Source organism: Triplophysa dalaica, chromosome 8 (genome assembly GCF_015846415.1).
Source record: "Triplophysa dalaica isolate WHDGS20190420 chromosome 8, ASM1584641v1, whole genome shotgun sequence".
Classification (NCBI taxonomy): Eukaryota; Metazoa; Chordata; class Actinopteri; order Cypriniformes; family Nemacheilidae; genus Triplophysa; species Triplophysa dalaica.
The window spans coordinates 5,230,374-5,250,087 of NC_079549.1; the positions used below are offsets into that span (position 1 = coordinate 5,230,374).

General features: G+C 37.3%; 1 protein-coding gene across 1 annotated transcript in view; it reads left to right on the top strand.

Annotated features, from left to right (window-relative positions):
- Positions 1–1,891: 1,891 nt before the first annotated feature.
- Positions 1,892–19,714, top strand: part of st6gal2a (ST6 beta-galactosamide alpha-2,6-sialyltranferase 2a) — a 47,591-nt gene continuing 29,768 nt past the window's right edge. Inside the window, exon 1 of the mRNA XM_056754522.1 lies at positions 1,892–2,296. The gene's annotated coding sequence lies outside the window, so the exon portion shown is untranslated. The remainder of the gene's footprint in view (positions 2,297–19,714) is intronic.

Below are 19,714 nucleotides of genomic sequence, written 5' to 3' on the forward strand. Positions count from 1 at the left end.
CTTTTGAGTTTATAACACCCAAATACTACTTTATTTCTGACACTTAAACCTTATTGCTAACAGTTTAATGTTGAGTTATCATTGTCACTAAAGTGAAATTATAGTCGTGCGTAGGACATAAAGCCGGATTTTTAGTTCTGTGTGGGACCTACGCCGTAGCCTCTAGCCGTTTTCATTTACAGGTCTGTGTCGATGTCCGCCTCGACATGCAATGACCACTAGGCGAACGCAGCACTGCGTACCATACGCCGTAGCCTGACGCGCACCTCTCCAAAAATGTGACAACGCGTCAATCGAAAGCCAACAGTATCACAATTCGCGGGCGGGATCGCCGTATTAATATTAATACGCCGATTTCTTAACGCCGCCAGGCGTTAAATAAGCGCCGTCTGGCGCTAAATTAACGTCATACGCCGCCACACGTTTAAGTAACGCAGGGCCTTGATCGACGTTAAGTTAACGTCACACGTTAAAGAAAATCACATAACTAATGCAGTATGTTACAGTAAGTTATGTATAAAATGTGTAATATGTCAAATTAAGTCAAGTCATGATTAAAAGAACGTTAGTTCTCCCCAAAAACGAAATTTCTGTCATCATTTACCAATGGTCCCGATTGACTTCTATTGTATGAAGAAAAGTCAATGAGGACGAACGGTTTTCTGTTACTAACTTTCTTTTTTGGGTGGGAACTACGGTACCTTCAATCATGACTTGACTTAAATTGACATATTACACATTTTACACATAGCTTACTGTAACATACAGCTTTAGTTATGTGATTTTCTTTTCAGCGGGTGTTTCTTTCAATTCTTTCCATTTTTTGTTTTTCCACAAGGTTAAGCTGGATATGGATTTGAGATGACAGGGCCTCCGACTTGCCGTAAAGCGCGCAAAAGAGGAGGGGCTATGCATATTAGGTAATACGTTTGCATTTTGAGTGACGTGTGAAGTTAACTTAACGATGATCAGCGACCGACGTTACTTAAACGCGTGGCGGCGTATGACGTTAATTTAGCACCAGACGGCGCTTGCTTAACGCCTGGCGACGTTAAGAAATCGGCGTTTTAATATTAATACGGCGATCCAAAGCACGCGAATTGTGATACTGTTGGCTTTCGATACGCCTCAACTCAAATGGGACCCTTAGCGGACCGCAAGCGCTGTGATTGGTCTGTTTGAACCCCTCACACTTCACCCCTCAAACTTCATTATATTAACCAACTTCATTAATGGTGTTTTCATCGACTCATAAGAGAGATAAAAGCTTAGAGAGAAAGAGAGGGAAGTGAACGAAATAATGAACATTCAGTTGAAAATGTTCAACTCTCTAATTCTATATTTCATATTTAAAAGATCTTAGTGACCACTACCACAAACCAGCATCAAAACATACCTACATTTACATTTACATTTATGCATTTGGCAGACTCTTTTATCCAAAGCGACTTACATTGCTTTTATCCTATACATTTTACATAGGTAATTGCAATCCCCTGGGATCGAACCCACAACCTGTTAACGCAATGCTCTTACCACTGACCTACCTTGACCCAGCATATGCTGTTTTTTAAACAGGCAGAGCTCTGTCCTTGAAATCATTTCATTCAGACTACACATGTACATGACCAAATCTAGCACGTGGTGTTTTAACAGTCAATTATTATTTATTATAATTAACAAGGTTTCACAATAAAAGGGCTACATATTGTGCTGGCTAGGCCTAGGACTAATAATCATCCCATAGTCACTAAATCAACATAAACTTGCCAGTCGTGCTACTGTTTCGTCAAACGAATATAATAACAAATCGTTTAACATATTTACAGCATTAGAAGCTTATATAGTGGCTATATCGACTATTTAGGAACTCACAATCAACTCACTTCGGCTACATTCATTTTCCAATGACATTTTTCACAATTATTTTTATGTTAAACGAAAACGGTGCACTCGTCGCTTCCGTTGTCGCGGAAGGGTCCTAGAAATACGGCCATGAAACGGTTAGCCTCCGGGTTTGCAGCGGGCACCACTTGGAAAATGCTACTCCCCTATACAAAACTCAGCTCCGCCCCCCCGTCCACGCTAAACTCACTCATGAAACAACGAGACGAGAGGCGAGGATTCAGACATCCGACTTCACGGTCGTGCTTTACCGCTGGAGCATCACCACCGTTCATGCAACACGCCTGCAGAGCTCTCTTTATCAAAATAGCGCAAACAGTTGCGATTAGTGGGGCTTGAGAGGAACACATTAGTGTCTCGAGCGAACAATGAACGCGGGCTGATTTCTCAGGTAAGCCCCGTTTCTCATTCAGTTATACGAAGACCGTTTGCAATCCTAAAATTAAATTACCTCTTCATGATTGAAATGGCAAGACGCGTTTGTTCAGCGGTTTGTTTGTTTTCTAAAACATATGAACGAGCCGCCGTGGACTCCACGCTGTTGTGTTGCCTCAGTGAATCGGTCTCTCATAACACAATCTGAGACAAAAACCGACGCGCTATTAAGTCAGTTGAGCGCCTGCACGGTCTGCGCAGATGTGCGTGCACTGATACATTGCATTCGATTAAATTTGTGTTTTTATTTTAAATCACGTGCGTGTGTTGAAAACAAGCGCAGTGTGTCGAGTGCGCGTTTAACCATGCCCCTCATTCGCTGCCACTTCGTATGTTATGCATGTTTGAAGTTGCATGAAATATATTGAAACTGCATTGAGGTGACATACAGTCTAATGCAGTGGTTTGTACTGTCCCGTTACTTGCAAAGGTGAGAAGGCTTATGGGAAAAAAATATTTCAGGTGGGCAGCAGGGCTTGAAGTTTTAATGTGCTGGATAATAGCTCAACGTGTGGGAACCTATGAGGGTACAATTTCAAAGGAAATTGCATTTGGAAAGTTGGAAATTAATGGTTTGTCCACACAGGATAGGCCTATACCAATAGCTCTTAATTGACTTACAATTGGCCAAATGATGCTTAATTAATCTTGGTGTCTGTAAGGGATAACGGGAAGCTCTTTAAAACAAGGTTTCCAGAAGGTTTGATGTCGGAATGTTTGGTTCCTTAAGAACCTTCACAACACCTTTCTGTTGGACAAAATGTCAGAAATTCGAAGAACCTTTGGGTAAAATGTTGTTTGGGGATTTTGTGGCATTGTTTAGAATAATCAATTTAAGGGAGTGCAGGGTATAGTAAACTTTAAAAATATTCTGAATCATCATATTATTATTCATTATAAATCAACCTTTAGAGTATTATTGGTGGTTTGTATTGGCATAAATGATGTGTAAATTTTGTGTGTGCGTGCTTTTGTGTGTGTGTGTGTTTGTGTGCGCGTATGGCGCAGTCTGTGAAATCCAGGCAATTTTCCAGTATGACAAAAACAACAAATGCTGTGACAGACTCAATCCAGATGAATTCAAAAGAACAAGGGGAGCTTTCTTAAATAGGGAAATGAGTAACAGTGACAATCCAAAATTACGGATGTGCTTCAAAACAATACTGATGCAGAAGATAAAGAACATACACAAAGCCAACATTGTGTAGAATGCAATATTGACACACACTGCAGACCAATGAACTAAATGAAGTTCAGATTCATTTATTTAAGAAGTAAAGTGTATGTCTATTTAGTTAATGATGTTTGACTGTTTGCTCTGTTTATGTTTGTTGGCAAATCGTGTTACTTATATAAGTCATCACTGTTGTAATTCCATGGAAGCAGATTGGGTAATGTCAAAATTATGCAGTTAATCCTATATAACCCTATATTAAAGTAGAAGGGCACAGATTGAACGGCCAGAAACCGGAATCGGCGATGACCGGCTGGTCAGCATCACGTCTTGCGGATCGAATCCGATCGTATGTTGCCAGCGACGAGGGCAAAAACGTCACCGCTGTCAGTATACTCAACGACGCAAGTAAACATGTAAACCTCCGTTCGCGACGGCTGTCTTTCACGTCTCATCACTCGTGACTGAGTGGTTCCACCAAACTGCGTGAGTCTCCGCGCGTGCGCACGCACACATGTAGCGCACAGACAGAGAAATGCCCAATTTTTGACTGTCTTGTAGTTTATCTTTCGTTGCTCCGTCTATTTTGGGTATGAACTACATGCTAACTGTGATGCAAAACTCTGACACATGCTAAACTCATGTTGAAGTTGTTCACTATGTGTTAATAAATGTAAATTCCGTTCAACCCGATTGATTGTCTTATGTTAAAACTATGGTATACTTCACTGAGGTAAATTACATTCAACACGAGTTCTACTTGTTTTAAAGATTGTTTTAAACAATTTTTGTGATATATATCTGATATAGAAGTTGTTTACTAACACAAAAAGGTCAAATACATAAACATGTTTAGAGTAGAATTGATATTTCTTTTTCTTATAATTGAATTTGCAGCTAAAATCAACCCACTTCTTTTAATACTACAGACCCAATATATAGACAAGTTATTTTACATTTCAGAAAAAATAAAAGAAAGCAATGTTAGTTTCATAAACAGAATCCGACAAGAACAAAGTTGAAGTATTTTATTGTTATCTTAGACTTTTTTGAGATGAGCACAACAAAAAAAAGGTTGATAAAGTGACATGTTTAGTTATATTTTATTATTTATACTTATTTTCAGTCACAGAGTTCTTCAATTTAAGAGTTATTTGGGCAAGACAAGATTCAATAATTAATGTAATGAAAATAAAAAAAAAGATTATGAAAAAATGTGCATTAAAGAAAAGTTAATGTTTTTATATACTGTCAATTATGGTTTGTGGACACAAAATCGTAATCGTCAGGTTTCACTTATAACAAAATAGAAATCGGCAAAAAAAATTTCAGTCAGTGCATCTCTTATAAAAGGGTTATGTTAAGAGTGGTTATCAGTTTATGAGTGTAAATTACAGTGGCTTGACAAACAGACATGCATTAACTTGGATTATAGATCTGTAGAGATTCAGGTGCCAGACCATCATTTTAAACCAGCTAATGGCCCCTCGGAGGAGGAAAACATGATCCGCATATGAAAACATACACAATAGATGTTGGAGGCTGTTGTTCAAATTTTATTTTAGAATGTAATATGACACATATAGACTGCATTATCACATATGGCTTTTACACGTTGACACTTGCACTTCTTGATCGATGCTAGTGTTTAAATTTGCCTCTCCAATATTTAGACAATATATTTAGACTGCGATACCTATTTTAACCATTAGATGTCCCATACGGTTTCTTTAAATGTGACAAAAGTACAGGACCCATTCAAAACATGTTTATTTAATACAATTAGCATACTTTATAATAATAAAAAAAAATTCATGCATTAAACAATATAAATAGTTATATAATTAGACTTTAGCCAGATCGATAAACAAACATAGACTGGAAGTCAGTTGCAGTGCATGAGTGTCTCATGATACCAGTATCAGCTATGTACTTCACAAATTCGTGTCCAAGTCAGCACAACCTTTTTGTGTCACTCAGAACATCTTTCAATATACTATACTATACTATACTATTTTTATATTAAATATCTACATATTTATAACCTGATATTAGGGGAAGTAGCAAATTTTTTATGTTTTTCAGCGTTTTTCACAGTTAAAAGAGAAAACACCAGTGGTGCTGTCCGAGCAAGTTGAACTTTAGCACTGCTGAGGAATTTGAAAAATGAATCAAACATAAGTCATTACATCCCAATGTAAACAAAGAGTATCAGGCAAATGTTATTATCAAACGATGACCTCATTAACCTTAAACAACTCCAAATTATTTATATAATACAAGGACATTTCAGAAGGACAAAGAACAGGCAGAGTAATTTACATTACTGCACGTTTTGAAAAGTGAAAGTGAGTGAAAGTTATGTGAAGTTAGGCCAAGTATCGTGTTCCATACTCGGAATTTGTGCTCTGCATTTACCCATCCAAGTGCACACACACACAACAGTGAGTAACACACACACCGTGAACACACACCCAGAGCATTGAGCAGATATTGGTACAGCGCCCAGGGAGCAGTTGGGGGGAACTTCCGGTGCCTTGCTCAAGAGTCAAACCTCAGCCATGCTAAAACTGTTTGGTCTGCTACAAAACTTTAAACCTCAAAAAAAGTGCTACAACTGTTTGGTCTGCTACAAAACTTTAAACGGCAAAAAAAATGCCACAACTGTTTGGTCTGCTACAAAACTTTAAACTGCAAAAAAAGTTAATGTACAGCCCTTTATATCCACACTCTTTTACGTTTTTTGTAACATAACCTAATCATTTGTGGCAACAGTCTGTTTTTGTGAATTTTTCTTTGAACATTAAAATGCTGCCCAACATGCCATAATTAATAACATGAACATTGTAATGTAGGTGGGATTACCACTGAACAAAGAAACAAGTCAAGTGTGCACGTTCTGATCTATGAACTCTCTAAAAAATGCTGGGTTATTTTCAACCCATTGTTGGGACAAACCCAACAAATGAGTTTTAAATAAACCTTTGCTGGGATGCCTTTACCTTTTGTTTAAGCCAGCTGATGTTGGCGATCAAGTGAATTAGGCTAAACTAATCATGGAACATTATGGCACATGGTTTAAATGGCCATTCTTTTTTTTAAAGACCAATACTCTTTTATTTCTTTGTCATCCAATGTGACTTACTGTATGCTAATTTATATGAACTGTCCCTCCGGAGCAGCCTGTGTATTTCTCTGTGGTACAGTACAGGAATGGGCACGATTTTTGTCACATTAACTTAATTTCCTGGGTGATATTACTCGGGAATAGACTAGGGCTGTTCCAAATAAATTGTTTTGAGCTTCGAAGCTTCGGAAGTAATCAACATTGAATATTCGAAGCTTCAGAGGGAGAGGGCTGAACACATTTTTCTCTCTAATAATTGCAGGAATATCTGTCAGTCTGTCTGCATTTTTATAACGTCGAGAACCGTTCATCCACTCAACTTCACGCGTGGCGGGTGTGTTACTGCGGACCCAATGGAGTGGAGTGTCACATTTTGGTGCATCATAATTAATAAACTTTTAATACACTACAGGCACTACCGGAATATTCCATTATTCGACTATTCTGGTACAGCCCTTGAATTGAGATAAAAGTTCAATTCTTCTTAAGACTACTACCTTCTTGGCCCACCATAAGAGAAAAAACGATCTGTAATTACATGTGTCTGAACTCTTGATTTGTTTTTAATTGGCTTCTTGCTAGTAATGTTCTTTTCATAAATACGTGCTGGCTAACATGCCTAGACAATTTTAGAGGCTGAGCACATCTAAAAGATTAAACTAGGTTAAAGAGCTCTTTATGCAAGCAGATCTTTGCATATTGGCAATGTTGTCTGTGCTTTTGTAAAGTTTATAGTTTTATGGTTGCTTATTTTCTTGATCAAACTGATGACAATCTGATTCAGGCTTGCACTTTAAACTGTATGCCACCCGGCTGTTTTAGACACTGAATTATATTCTCTCTGGTTTATGCAAGAAACGAGTCTGGCAATCATTTCAGAGCTTTACAACATCATCGGTTCTTTTATATAATTTTTATCATCGCCGGGAGGGACAGTAATTTAGAATGTTGGAATGACGGTTATCCTTAAAGTGTTTGTGATTTTAAAAGCGTGATGAACTGGCCTTGTTTATTGTTTTATACTGTTGTATTAGGTCTAGTTATGATGTCTGCGTGATTTTTATATTCAAAAACATAAAAATCAAGAAGTAATAGGCTATTTTCTACACGGTTTTGAGGTCAGCTCTGCAAACGCTTGGTTTTAATGGGCGTGCCGCATTGAAGACTTTATAAGTAAACGTCCACTGCTTTGATTGGATAGCAGTTTGTGTAGTTGGAGCCTTCTGTGAATTTGGTTAAAGAAGTAACTTTTGGTTACACATTAGCATCATTCACAGTTTTCACACAGCATTAGAATTATCTGGAGACGTCTTCTTATTTATAAATGACCTCCCCTCATCAGTATTTCATGTGACGCGGGATGATTTTACTCAAATTTACAGACTTATTTCCCGGATGTGATGGCAAGGCTTTGCGTATAGTTTGTATAGCCTATTGTTCTTTTGCTTTTAATGGTTTATGACCGTACCTATCAGCATTTGAATGCTTAAATAAAAAATTTAAAGACGAAAAATCAAAATAAATAATTACAATTACAAGGGGAATAATGGACAAATTTTTGTCATAATCGTGGAGCCCTACCCATAGCCCAGGGTTTCCGTGGGTGGTGGAGCATGAAGCTGCCAAGCCGTCCATTATAGCGACTGGCGAGGGACGGATGCCTCACAGACAGCCCATTGTGCCACTAAACCGCACTGCTTTACACAACTCTCTGTGGTGCTGTCTAATGGGATGTCAGGTGTCAGGGGCAGCCGCTGCATAACGTCAGCCAGACTCTGGCCCAGGGGAGATGGGAGAGTGTCCTTTTAGATGACAGATAAACACTAAAGTTCTGGGTCAGACCTCCAAGAGATCAATTTATCAATTTATCTGGATTGGCTCTAGACCTCAATGAAGCTGAATGAACTTCAATTAGACGTACACAAAGCAAGAGTTATTTAGTTTTAGAAAGTGTGTAAACCCCTGAGCTTTGGTGTGAGTAGGTCATTGCCGATTCTTTTGGGCAGGAAATCCTCCATTTGAAAAAAAGCAGCAAGGGAGACCTTACACAGTGTTGATCTCTGATAAATGATCCAGAGTTTGTAATTCCAAATGCCATGGTCGGGATTTTATTACACTGCTACTTTGTTTTATGCATTGATAAATTAATAATTTGTGAATGTTATTCCTTGGGTTGCGCGTGTACTGATACATTTACGCATTTGACTTATGCTTTTATCCAAAATGACTTGCATTGCATTATCCTATACATTATATTTGTTTCCAAGTATGTGCAATCCCCTGCGATCGAACCCACGACCTTGGCGTTGTTAGCGCCATTCTCTTACCAGTGAGATACAGGAATAACTGATGATTGCTCCTCTATGCGGAAGCTTTTGTTATCGTCATTTGCCGGAAAGCAAGCATCAGAGTGCGCGCAGACCGAGCGATAACGGAAGCTAGACATTAACGTTAATAGCGCTGTCAATATGGATTTTTCCTTTAAACAACTGCATCTATTCGCTTCAGAAAACCTTTTTTAAGACCACAGAACCGTGTCGAACAGTTCTATGATCGATGGAAGCACTTTTTGGACCTTCAAAAAGTCAACCACCATCCTCTCCCATTCTACCGCTTGGAAGTAAAATGATACATGGGATTATAACAACGACTGCATTGTTCTTCCAGAAGAAAATCATTTTATTAATTTTGATTCAGGGATGAAAAATCCCTTTTAAAACTGATTCGGTTATGTGATCTAGGCAAACATGGATATATTAATGATAGAATGATCAATGTTGGATGAATTTACCCCTTTAATCCTAATTACCTGCTTACCATAGTTTCTATGTTTGAAAGTAGATGAAGAGCCTGCTTCTCTTTGCTGGAAAACTGCATAATCTTAGCCTTAAAGACAGGCAACCATTTCTTTTGAGTGAGGATTCAAAATTGAGGATCCTGGGATTTCAAGAGTACAAGAAGATACAGCCAATAACAATCAAACTGAACTTCAAATTTAAACCCACCATGCCCGGAGGCAGACGTGGATACTACCTTGACTTGGTGGCCACGCAGTCATTGAACAACTCTTTCTACGTCCACAGTTGACAGTCACACATGCACAATTAAAACATTGTTAGAGGTTTGTATAGCACTTTACATTAGGGCCGGGCTGATAAAAGATATCATATCGAATCGCGATAGAATTTGTTTCAGAAACGATGATCGATATGGATTATTTTACAGTCTAACAGACAGCACAAATAAACGCAACAACAGTCCCTCATCGTACAGTTTTTAGCATGCGCGTAAAAGTACAAAGTCCATTCCATACCGCACTTGGCAAAGATAACTCGACATGAGGAGGAAAACATGACCGGAAGCGTAAACGAAAGTGAAACTAACCTCAAGTTGTCATCACGCGGTTTATCAAGTGTGTTTTTTCCTTCGCAATAGGCGGTTAAACAAAACAAACTCGATGCGCAATTTTAAGCGAGTTATCGTGATATTCAACGATAACATATCAGCTAACATGAGCTGGTGCATCTGAAACAGACCAGCGCAGCCCTGTACAGATTAGAGATGTAATGAAGTGAGTTTGTTTGCACATTTAAAGATTGATCCTTGTATCTAAGATGCTTATATGATTTAATAAATGTACTACAGTTTATGCGAGATGTCATTTTGAAAGAATCCTACTACTCGAGCAAGACATTATTAAAGAGCAATATCGTGCGCAGGTGCTGAGCCAATTGCTTTCGAATGCACACAGATACGGAGTCTTTCATTGGTTGAATGTACTGAATAAACACTTTACTTAACAATTCAAATGAGACTGAATGAACTGGTACATGTTCTTTATGGCCTAATATCCCCACTTTTTTCAATGAATTATATATTGAAATAAATATTGTTATCGATCAATATAGAAAAAAACTATAGAGTTTACATTTTTGCCATATCGGCCAGCCCTACTTTACATTATTACCTCCCTAAGATCTCTTCAACTTTGGTTTCTCCTGGGTTGTCTGATGAACTTGGATTTGGTTTCCTTCTATAGAGCCTTTTGCATACATTACAAAGGCTCTACTCCAAGAAGCCTGTGGAGGTCTGTGAATTCGACCCAGACAGGATTATAAAATCCTGTTTTCTAATCTGAAATGGAATGCTATTCTGCTGGGCAGACACACTAAATATCTACATTTTTAGGTGCATTAACAAGTTATTAAATTTAATTATTAGTTAGTTTAATAACCAAAGTTTATCACACTGTACTCCCATTGCCTTTGCCTAGTACTTAATTAAGACAGTCCTTAAGGCACAGAAACTGTTCAACTCTTTTGTACCTGCAGAATGACTAAAGGCAACCAAAGTATTGCACTTTATCAATTAAAAATGCAGTGCATCATAATTTATTCAGAATGGTGTTACTGACCAACTCGTTTGTTCATGTTTTGCAAGTCGTAAAGTAACCTAAAGTACTGTTACGCTGGATTCACAAACGGCGTCAGCATCAACGCTTGGCGGAGGGCGTGTCTGAAGTGTGGCAGACGTGTTCACCATAGTGACAACAGCCAGTCAAACTGTTCTCCGGTCTTGCATGAACACAGTTGGCTAGCGCCTGCACTAGGTTATTTGCAAACCTTGTTATTTGATTGGCTGGCGCCTGCGTTGTCGCTTGAAAACTTATCTGCATCAAAACACTTTGACACTCCTTGATCTGATTTATCAAGGAGAAGTGTAGAAAACGGCAGTCGTGAATAAGAAACGTTAATGGGTTTAAGCTTAGGCATTGTGGTTTGCTTTAAACCAGGTTTACTTGAATAAGTCAAGTAAATAGCCACTGAACTCTGTTAAGAAATATACTCGGGGTAAACAAATAATGTTCGATACGTTGAATGTACAACTACACGAAAACTGTAAAGTATGGTTCTGACAGAAAACTATCAGGTCGGCAAGCCCCACTTCACCATATCAGTAACACCAATTATAACAAACAATTTATGATACATCCAAACATATCTAAACATACAGTATAAATAGAAGATTAACAAATACTTATTTTAAAGGAAATTACCCACCCTTTAACAGCCGCATGGACAAACTCGAGATGTTGGGTTTCAGACAGTTGCCAACCCACATTTGGGTCTAATGGCAGAGTTTCCATAACCATCGGTCTCAACCCAGCATATAGGTTAAAAAAGAACCCAGCAGTTTTCAATATGCACCCTGCAGTAGCTGTTTTAACTATCAATAACGATCAGTTGCATATTATTTTAAGTTGTGTGATATAAAGGATGTGGTCATGCATTTCTGTTTTAAGTCGTGCATGCATAAGGTCATGCACCCGGCTCACTTGTTTGTTCTTGTTTTTGACATAAACAGTACTGTTTCCGGTGGTTTTGTAGTGTTTCTCATGTTTTTGGAGTGTTTCTCCTGTACATGTTTTTAGAGTTTTTAGAAATCTTTTCTGTAAACATTAGTCACTGTTTCTAGGAGCCTTAGATTTTATATGCTGATTCTGTTATTTATTTGTAACCATTTAATAATTTCACCATTAAAACATATTTTTGTTTGTCGTGTTGTTAATATAAAATGGCTGATTTTCAATAGATTTGGAATATTTTTCCCTTAAATTGCTTATATATATATCTGGATAACGTGCATAAAAATGGATAAAAAGGCTTAAATTCCTGATTTCTTTATGTTTATTAACCCAAGAAGAAAATGCCATATCCAAGCTGGATCAACATTACCCTCGCTTTTTATGAATGAGATTTGACAGATATGAGAGTGTTTTTGTTTTTTCACCTGGAAATATCTGGGTGAATCTGCTGTGTGCTGGCTTGTTGACAGTGTTTGCTGAGCAGAGACCTTGCTGTTCGCAGGAATCTCTTCAGAGGTCTCGGCCCTGCTGTGAGCGGAGGTAGAAGGTTGTCTTTGAGATGCAGAGCTCGAAGTAATTTGTCATAGAGAGCTGCAGAGGAGGTTTTGGTTACCTGAAACTTTTTTTGAGCCCTGTGGATTTGACACAAGCTCTTACTTCATTTATGTCTACATCCCAGTTACATCCTACTTCTCAGCCTTTGGAAATACCTCAATCTTAATAAGATTAAGCCTATACATGTCTGCTACGAATATAGGTTAATTCTTCTTAAATTGTATAGAAATTCTGTCAAAAAGTTTGTGGCTGCCCTTGGTTAACGCAAATGAATTTTGTTTTATATTTCTTTATATTTGTTTTAAAGAAGTGGATGGTTTAAGAGTTGTTTTTAAAATAAATTATTTATTTATTTTAAATGAAAAATTATTTGTGCTATGTAAAATATTTTGGTCTCTGAGGTAATAGCCCCTGCATTTAGTCTAATGTTCTAAAATGTATGTCACTGCCTGAGATAACGCTAATTCCCATGTTTCCCATTTTTTATAATGTAATGAATAGGGATGGGTACCGAAACCCGGTACTTAATCGGTCCCGGGGCAAAATTATAAAAGACCGCAGTATCGATAAGCTCTGACGTCTGCTGTCGGTACTGGAGAAATTAAGAAAAACATTTCCTATTTATTATTGATAAATAGACGGTTACTAGCATATTTTAACTGACCAACCATTTCTAATTTGCGATACTATTAAAGACAATTACCTGCATTTTCGTTATTCGCAATCTCACACGCGAAATGTCCGTCTATCCCACACCACACAGAGCTCGCGCGGACACAACACGAGAGCTCGCGCTTAATGGAGTGATGATCGCGGAGACAATCAAACGGTCTAAAGTATGGTTACATTTCACTTGAGTGGATGCAGACAATGCTCGTTTCAACAAGTGCAACAAGATTTTTGCTTGTAAGAGCGGAAACACAAGCAATCTGGCAAAACATCTTTCAAAAGTGCTTAATGTGCAGACAGAGAAATGCAAAGTTTTCGACTGCCTAGCTACTAGTTCATCATCCACGTCCTCATGTACGTGTATACTAGCCTAGAAGTCTTCCTAAATAACACCGACAAAAACATTGCATAAGGTTTCTTTAAATTAGTATGTAATCATTTAATAAACACACATCACATTAAAAAATAGCCTACATATAAATCTTTATAGTATTTTTTTCTGCAGTAGCCTAATTAAATCTTAAACATTAAAAATGCTTTCACACTACTGCATTTAAAATGGATGAATAATAATAAATTATGCTTAAGAAATTATAAAGCATTACCTAAAAAATTATTTGTATTGATGAAATACATAAACTTTTTTGTGTTTGTACTTTGCAATTTCTGTGAAATTGTCTTGATTTCTTAAATATTGACCCTGTAAGGCCATTTTTAAGATTAATGTCAATGTTCAGGATGCCATCTAACAATGTTTTGTGAAAATAATGCAATGTAGTTTCAATAGCATGATTAATTTCAGTTAAATTTAATTTAAAATAATCTATTTCAATTAGAGATGCATGTATATTAGAGAATATATCGGCCAATAATCTGTATCTGTCAATAAATGCAATTATTTACAATGACAAATGGTTTAAATATATTCTGTCAGACAAAAGAGGACAGGCAACTTCCTGTCAGCAAAACACATGTCCTTTAAACAGGCTCCAATACAGGATTCCGGTCAAAGGGATCTTTACATCCTTTTGTACATCTGTTATGGCCAGTGCCATCATCTTTACCATGGTATTTTGGCAGTGCCATCATCTTTACTGTGGTATTTTGATACAGCAGCTTGAGTGAGCACGTTGGACTTCCATAGCACGTTGGACGCAATTGCTGAATAGAGATTACTTTCCAGTCTATACACTTTCATACAGAATGAATACCATTCTTTACTTGGCATACAGCTCAGACAAAGGAGCACATTCAAGACAAACTGATTGCATGATGCATGAAAACATACAAGAAGTCTTTTGTTCGAGCAGCCTTTGGGTTGTCCAATAAAGTCTTGAGTTAAATATGCAAAAATCTGTCGGACTAGCTTTTTTTTTGCTGTTCACACCTTGAAGTACAACATTGTACAGTACATTTATCATTATCGGTTATGACCGCCTCTTATCTTATGAAGTCAAATATTTGTCTCGGGCTTGGTTGGCAAAAAGTATGTGGTTTTTATTGACAGAATCATTCTGTGTTCCACAGAAGGAAGTCATATACAGGGTTTTAAATAACATGAGAGTTAATAAATGATGACGGATGATTTACCGGTTTAACTATTTTATGGTAGTGGACTGTGTTGTATTTGTGGGCTGTTATTTGGGTGCGATTGCCAATAGTCAAGTATGTGACAATTGGCCTCTGTTCATAAGAACAGTTGGGAGGCTGTCTGTGCACTCCTGTTTTAATACTGAACGTCATCCTTTGCCCAGGTACATAGCAGGGTTCTGGAGCACTGTTCTCAAGGTCAAAGTTCGATCATGTTTCCTGTGGAACAGATGGAGCCTGGTATGAGTGCAGGTATGTGTGTAGACCTGTGACTCCCTGCGTCTTTTCCCACCTGAATAAGCACTGCTCTATGAAAATTAAAAGCCAAGTTAGAAAACCGCCTCAGGGTAATCTCTTATTAAGGTTTAGCTGGGATGAATCTTTTCATTTTAGGTTATTAAAAAAGGTCAGTTGGCATGATGTTGGAACTATGTTTTTTTCAGAGTTGATTTAATTTTGTTGTTGCAAAATGGGAAGAAGGAATTGGTGTTTTGGTCATTCTTAAACTGAGAATTCTTAGAAGAGAATTCATGACGATTAACTAAAAGCTGAATTCTAAAATTATGTAAGGTTCACATCATAAACTCATGATGCCCGGTTTGTAAACCGGTCTGTAACTGAAGGGGCATTTTCCACACACCTAAATATGACTGCACAAGATGAAATGTGATTGGAATGGAATGGTTCCCAGACCTTCAGTATGATCATTTGACTTAACCAGAGATATTGCCTAGAGGCAAAAGTTACAGGCTTTCTTCATATACTCTACATTTTTGTTTCTTCATGGTAATTGTATTCATTACCTTAAAATTTGATCATTTCTTGTGATTTTGTATGCAGAACTATTTATTTTCTGATTTAATTTGATATTTGTCTGCCCCTTTCTGCCTTAAAGGTCCAGTGTGTAAATTTTTGGAGGATCTATTGACAGAAATGCAATATAATATACATAACTATGTCTTCAGATGTGTATAAAGAGTAGTGGTCGACCGATTATCGAATTGGCCGATTATCGGCGTCGATATTAAGGATTTAGCCGATAATCGATATCGATCATTTTCAAAGCCGATTTGCCGATAAAGTCATTTTTGTTTGTCATTCAGTGTTGCTTGTGGTTTACAAAATGTTCACAGAATTCTTCTGGGTGCTCCCTTCTTTCTTTTGTTATTATTAATATAAGTGTTATGATTAAGATTTCTAAGTCAGAATTAAAAATGTTTCAAATGTTTCAGAGCCTGTGTTCTTAATTTCTATATAAATTTACGTTTTTTACCATATATATATATATCGGTTCAAAATATCGGTTATCAGTCTAATTCACATGGAAATAATCGGTATCGGCCTGAAAAACGCATATCAGTCGACCTCTAATAAAGAGCTTACTCAATGAAGTGTTATGTTTATATTACCTTAAAATGAGCTATTTTTATCTACAAACTAGGGGTGGGTGAAAAAATCTATTCACATATGAATCGCGATTCAGTCATTTCACACATTTCCAAAAATCTATTTTCTACTTCATACAACTGTTGATGTTATCGAGAAAAAAAGGTGATTTTTTTTGCGAGAGCGGTACAGCACCCATACGGTCAACCTCTACGGTTAGCTCAGCAACGGCGATGGCAGGGCTAAAAGAAAAACACCCCGTCCAGTTTTTAGCGAGGGCAGGTTTTTGGAAATACCTTGGATTTGATCAACTCTATAGTAAGAAGGAGCTTGACAAGACGTATGCAATAAGGAAAGTTTGTAAAGCGAAGATGAAGTGTTTTGAGAACACTAAACGTAAAGACTCAAATCAAACGCCATCATTACAGCAAAATGAAATAAAATCTAAACATATAACGCATCGAAGTTTGAGGAAGAATCGTTATTAGAAATTGAAAAATCGTGACCCCAAGAATCGTGAGGTACCTTTAGATTCCCACCCCTACTACAAACATTACACCGCGGGTCCCCTTGCATATAATTTGCCATGTTATGTTAGCCGTCAGTGTTTCGACCACGAGGGGGAGGGGTGGAGTGAGCAGTTGGTTGCAATTCGCAACCTTGTATCTAGATTTCACTGACTGGAGCTATAAGTTATTTGCAAATGAATTTGGAACAATCAAGAATGTTTCTTTTTCATTTAAAAAGTCACATGATATTTATTATTGCTGTGAGCTTCATTTGTTCAGTGTACAGCATTTTTGGTGGAACAGTTATTAATCTGAATCTTAATTAGGATCTTTGAGAGAGACACAGCTGAAGTGTCAAGACCAGTCTCAGCAGGTGAAGCTGTTCTAGCTGGGAACCCAAAGATTGCCAATGGGGGGATGGTTTTCTGTTTTTGTGCTCTGACATGGTCCGAAGATGTTTGCTTTCTTGCCTCCTGGATTGTTGCAGTGCATCATAGTATGTGAATGACATCTTGGGTGATGGTTGGAATGAGGACTAAAGCAGCTGACTGCAGGGTGAAGGCGATACCTTGTGTTGAGCACCAGCTCAGCACACACACATACACAGTAAAACAACAACAGTTTAATGTTGCTTCTTATAAAACATAATTGCATTTTTATATTAATGTAAAATGTGTTTCAAATTGTCATTACTTTGTTGTTTTCTCACTACCTAGAGTAGGTTCATCAATGTGATGCGAATCTTTTCAAAGTTCGAAAGTGGTTTCATGGAATGATCGGGATTTTGGTAACCTAGCAACCAGCAGTAAATAAAATAAGACCTGGAAACTGGAAAGACTTCATTCATTGAAACATTCAATTAGTCATGTCATGTGGATTTAAAGCTCCAGTATGTAATAATTTTGTAATAAAATTTCAGAAAATAACTTGCACAGTGTGATATATTTCCTCCAGTTGTGTACTTACAATATTTCAAAAGTCTCTAAAGATTTTTTATTTCAGAGAAATTCCGATTTTAAATAACTGGCCGTCCCGGAAAAGAAATGTCGCCTCTCAGTGACGCAATGTCCGCTCTATACTTTGTTCCGGTGTAGACCAGAATATCACATGGTCAAATGCGGAAGTGGTTGTTATGGATCACGATTACTCTTTGGCGAGTATTGAAGTGCCAGTAAAACGGAAGCGTCCATATTTGGATACACGCAGACTGTGTGACAAACGGAGGAATAAAACCAGGATAAATATCGGCCAGGCGTTTTCGAGATGGAGAGAGCTGCGCGACAATCTTGGACTTGACAGAGACTCTGCTCTCGCGAGTGTATTGATAGACAGGTAAGCAAATCAATTATTTATTTTAGTTTAATTTAGGGTTGCAGTTTTACTTTAGTAATCTAGTATTCTACAGATTTTTCCATCGATTAATCGGGTATTCAAATAATAAATATATTTTCTTTATTAAAGAGCAGAACTTAATATACAAGAGAAAATGAAAGTAATGTTTCCTTTTTAGAATTTTTTTTATTGCTGAAATTGCATACATTAATATATCTGAAACGTTAACCCATTTAATACATTACATTGCCATATTACATTCTAAATGCAATATAATACACATGTATAGATAAGAAACATTAATAAATATAGAAAGAATAATTTCAAAGGTAAACCACTTATTTCAGCTGATGCATGATCTAAATTAGTTTTAGTTTCTTGTTTTTCTATTAAATAGTAATATATTTGTCCACATAAAATACAGAGTTAACCAGACATTTATTTTGGCAGGTAGTCCGAAGATGCTTAACTTTTAGTCTGTCTCTTCACTCAAACAATTAAATGTTCGTGAAATAAACTTTCAGAGCAACTCCAGAGATGAAGTTCATGTGTTCATGTCCCCATAAAGCGCAGACACAGACAAATTCATGAGCATCACCCATGTAGCACGTTTAACTGTCTAGTAACGTTTAACTGTCTAAAACGTCCAGTTTGGTTGTGTTCATACTGCGTGGAATTTCTGTAAATACAGTTGTCACTACAACTTTTTCGGGAGTTAATTCGGTAATAGAATGCGGAGTGTACCAACGTTGCTTTTTCCGAATTTGCCGTTACTATAACTCTGATGTGATGCTTTAAAATGCGCCTAAAACAGGACGATGGAAACACTGCTAATGTCAGCTGACTGATGTTTTTATGTCCTTCAGAGTGGAACGGCTTTGCTTGGTTTGCATCTGACACTTGCACCTGCATGCCACACAACATGGAAAATCCCCTGAATTAAATCGTTATATTGTCCTCTAGGGCTGGGCCATCTTCCCAAAAAGCATATCACGATCTTCATAACAAAGAATCTCGATCCACGATCTGAATTGAAAAACAGGGTTGTACACTAAGTTTTTTGCACAAAGCACTGGTGCTACAAAGGTTTGAAGTTTTTAAGCCAGGCCAAACAGTTGTACAGGAGAACAAAATAAAATGTCTTTTATCATCTTTAAAAAACACAAATGCACAGATCATCACATAAATAGACTGGTTAATAACAAAGGACGTGTTTGTCCACATATAGATATTGAAGTAGCCTATACTATAGTATTTACTAGGCCTATGGTAAACTTCAGTAAAATTCCTAGATAATATATTGTGTTTGAACCCTACTATAGTAAATATTAAAGTATATTTCTATTTCTACAGTTGACTAATTTACAACAAGACTACCACAGTTTGCTATATCAAATACTATAGAACTCTACAGTATTTTTTCATTAGAGCGTTTAGGTTAACCTGTGTTTTATTTTGAGGGGTCGTCAAGACGCTCACACTGAAAGTCAAGTGTCTATTGTTGAAGTAGTGACGAATGAAAACAGTCAAATGCACCTACAATATACTCTCAGGACAACTCTGGACATGATGTTCATGTGTTTATGTCCTTATAGATTGAGACACAGACAAATCCATGAGCGTTAAGGACCGCGAGACCTCTAAGCTCGGTGAAAGTGATCCGAAAG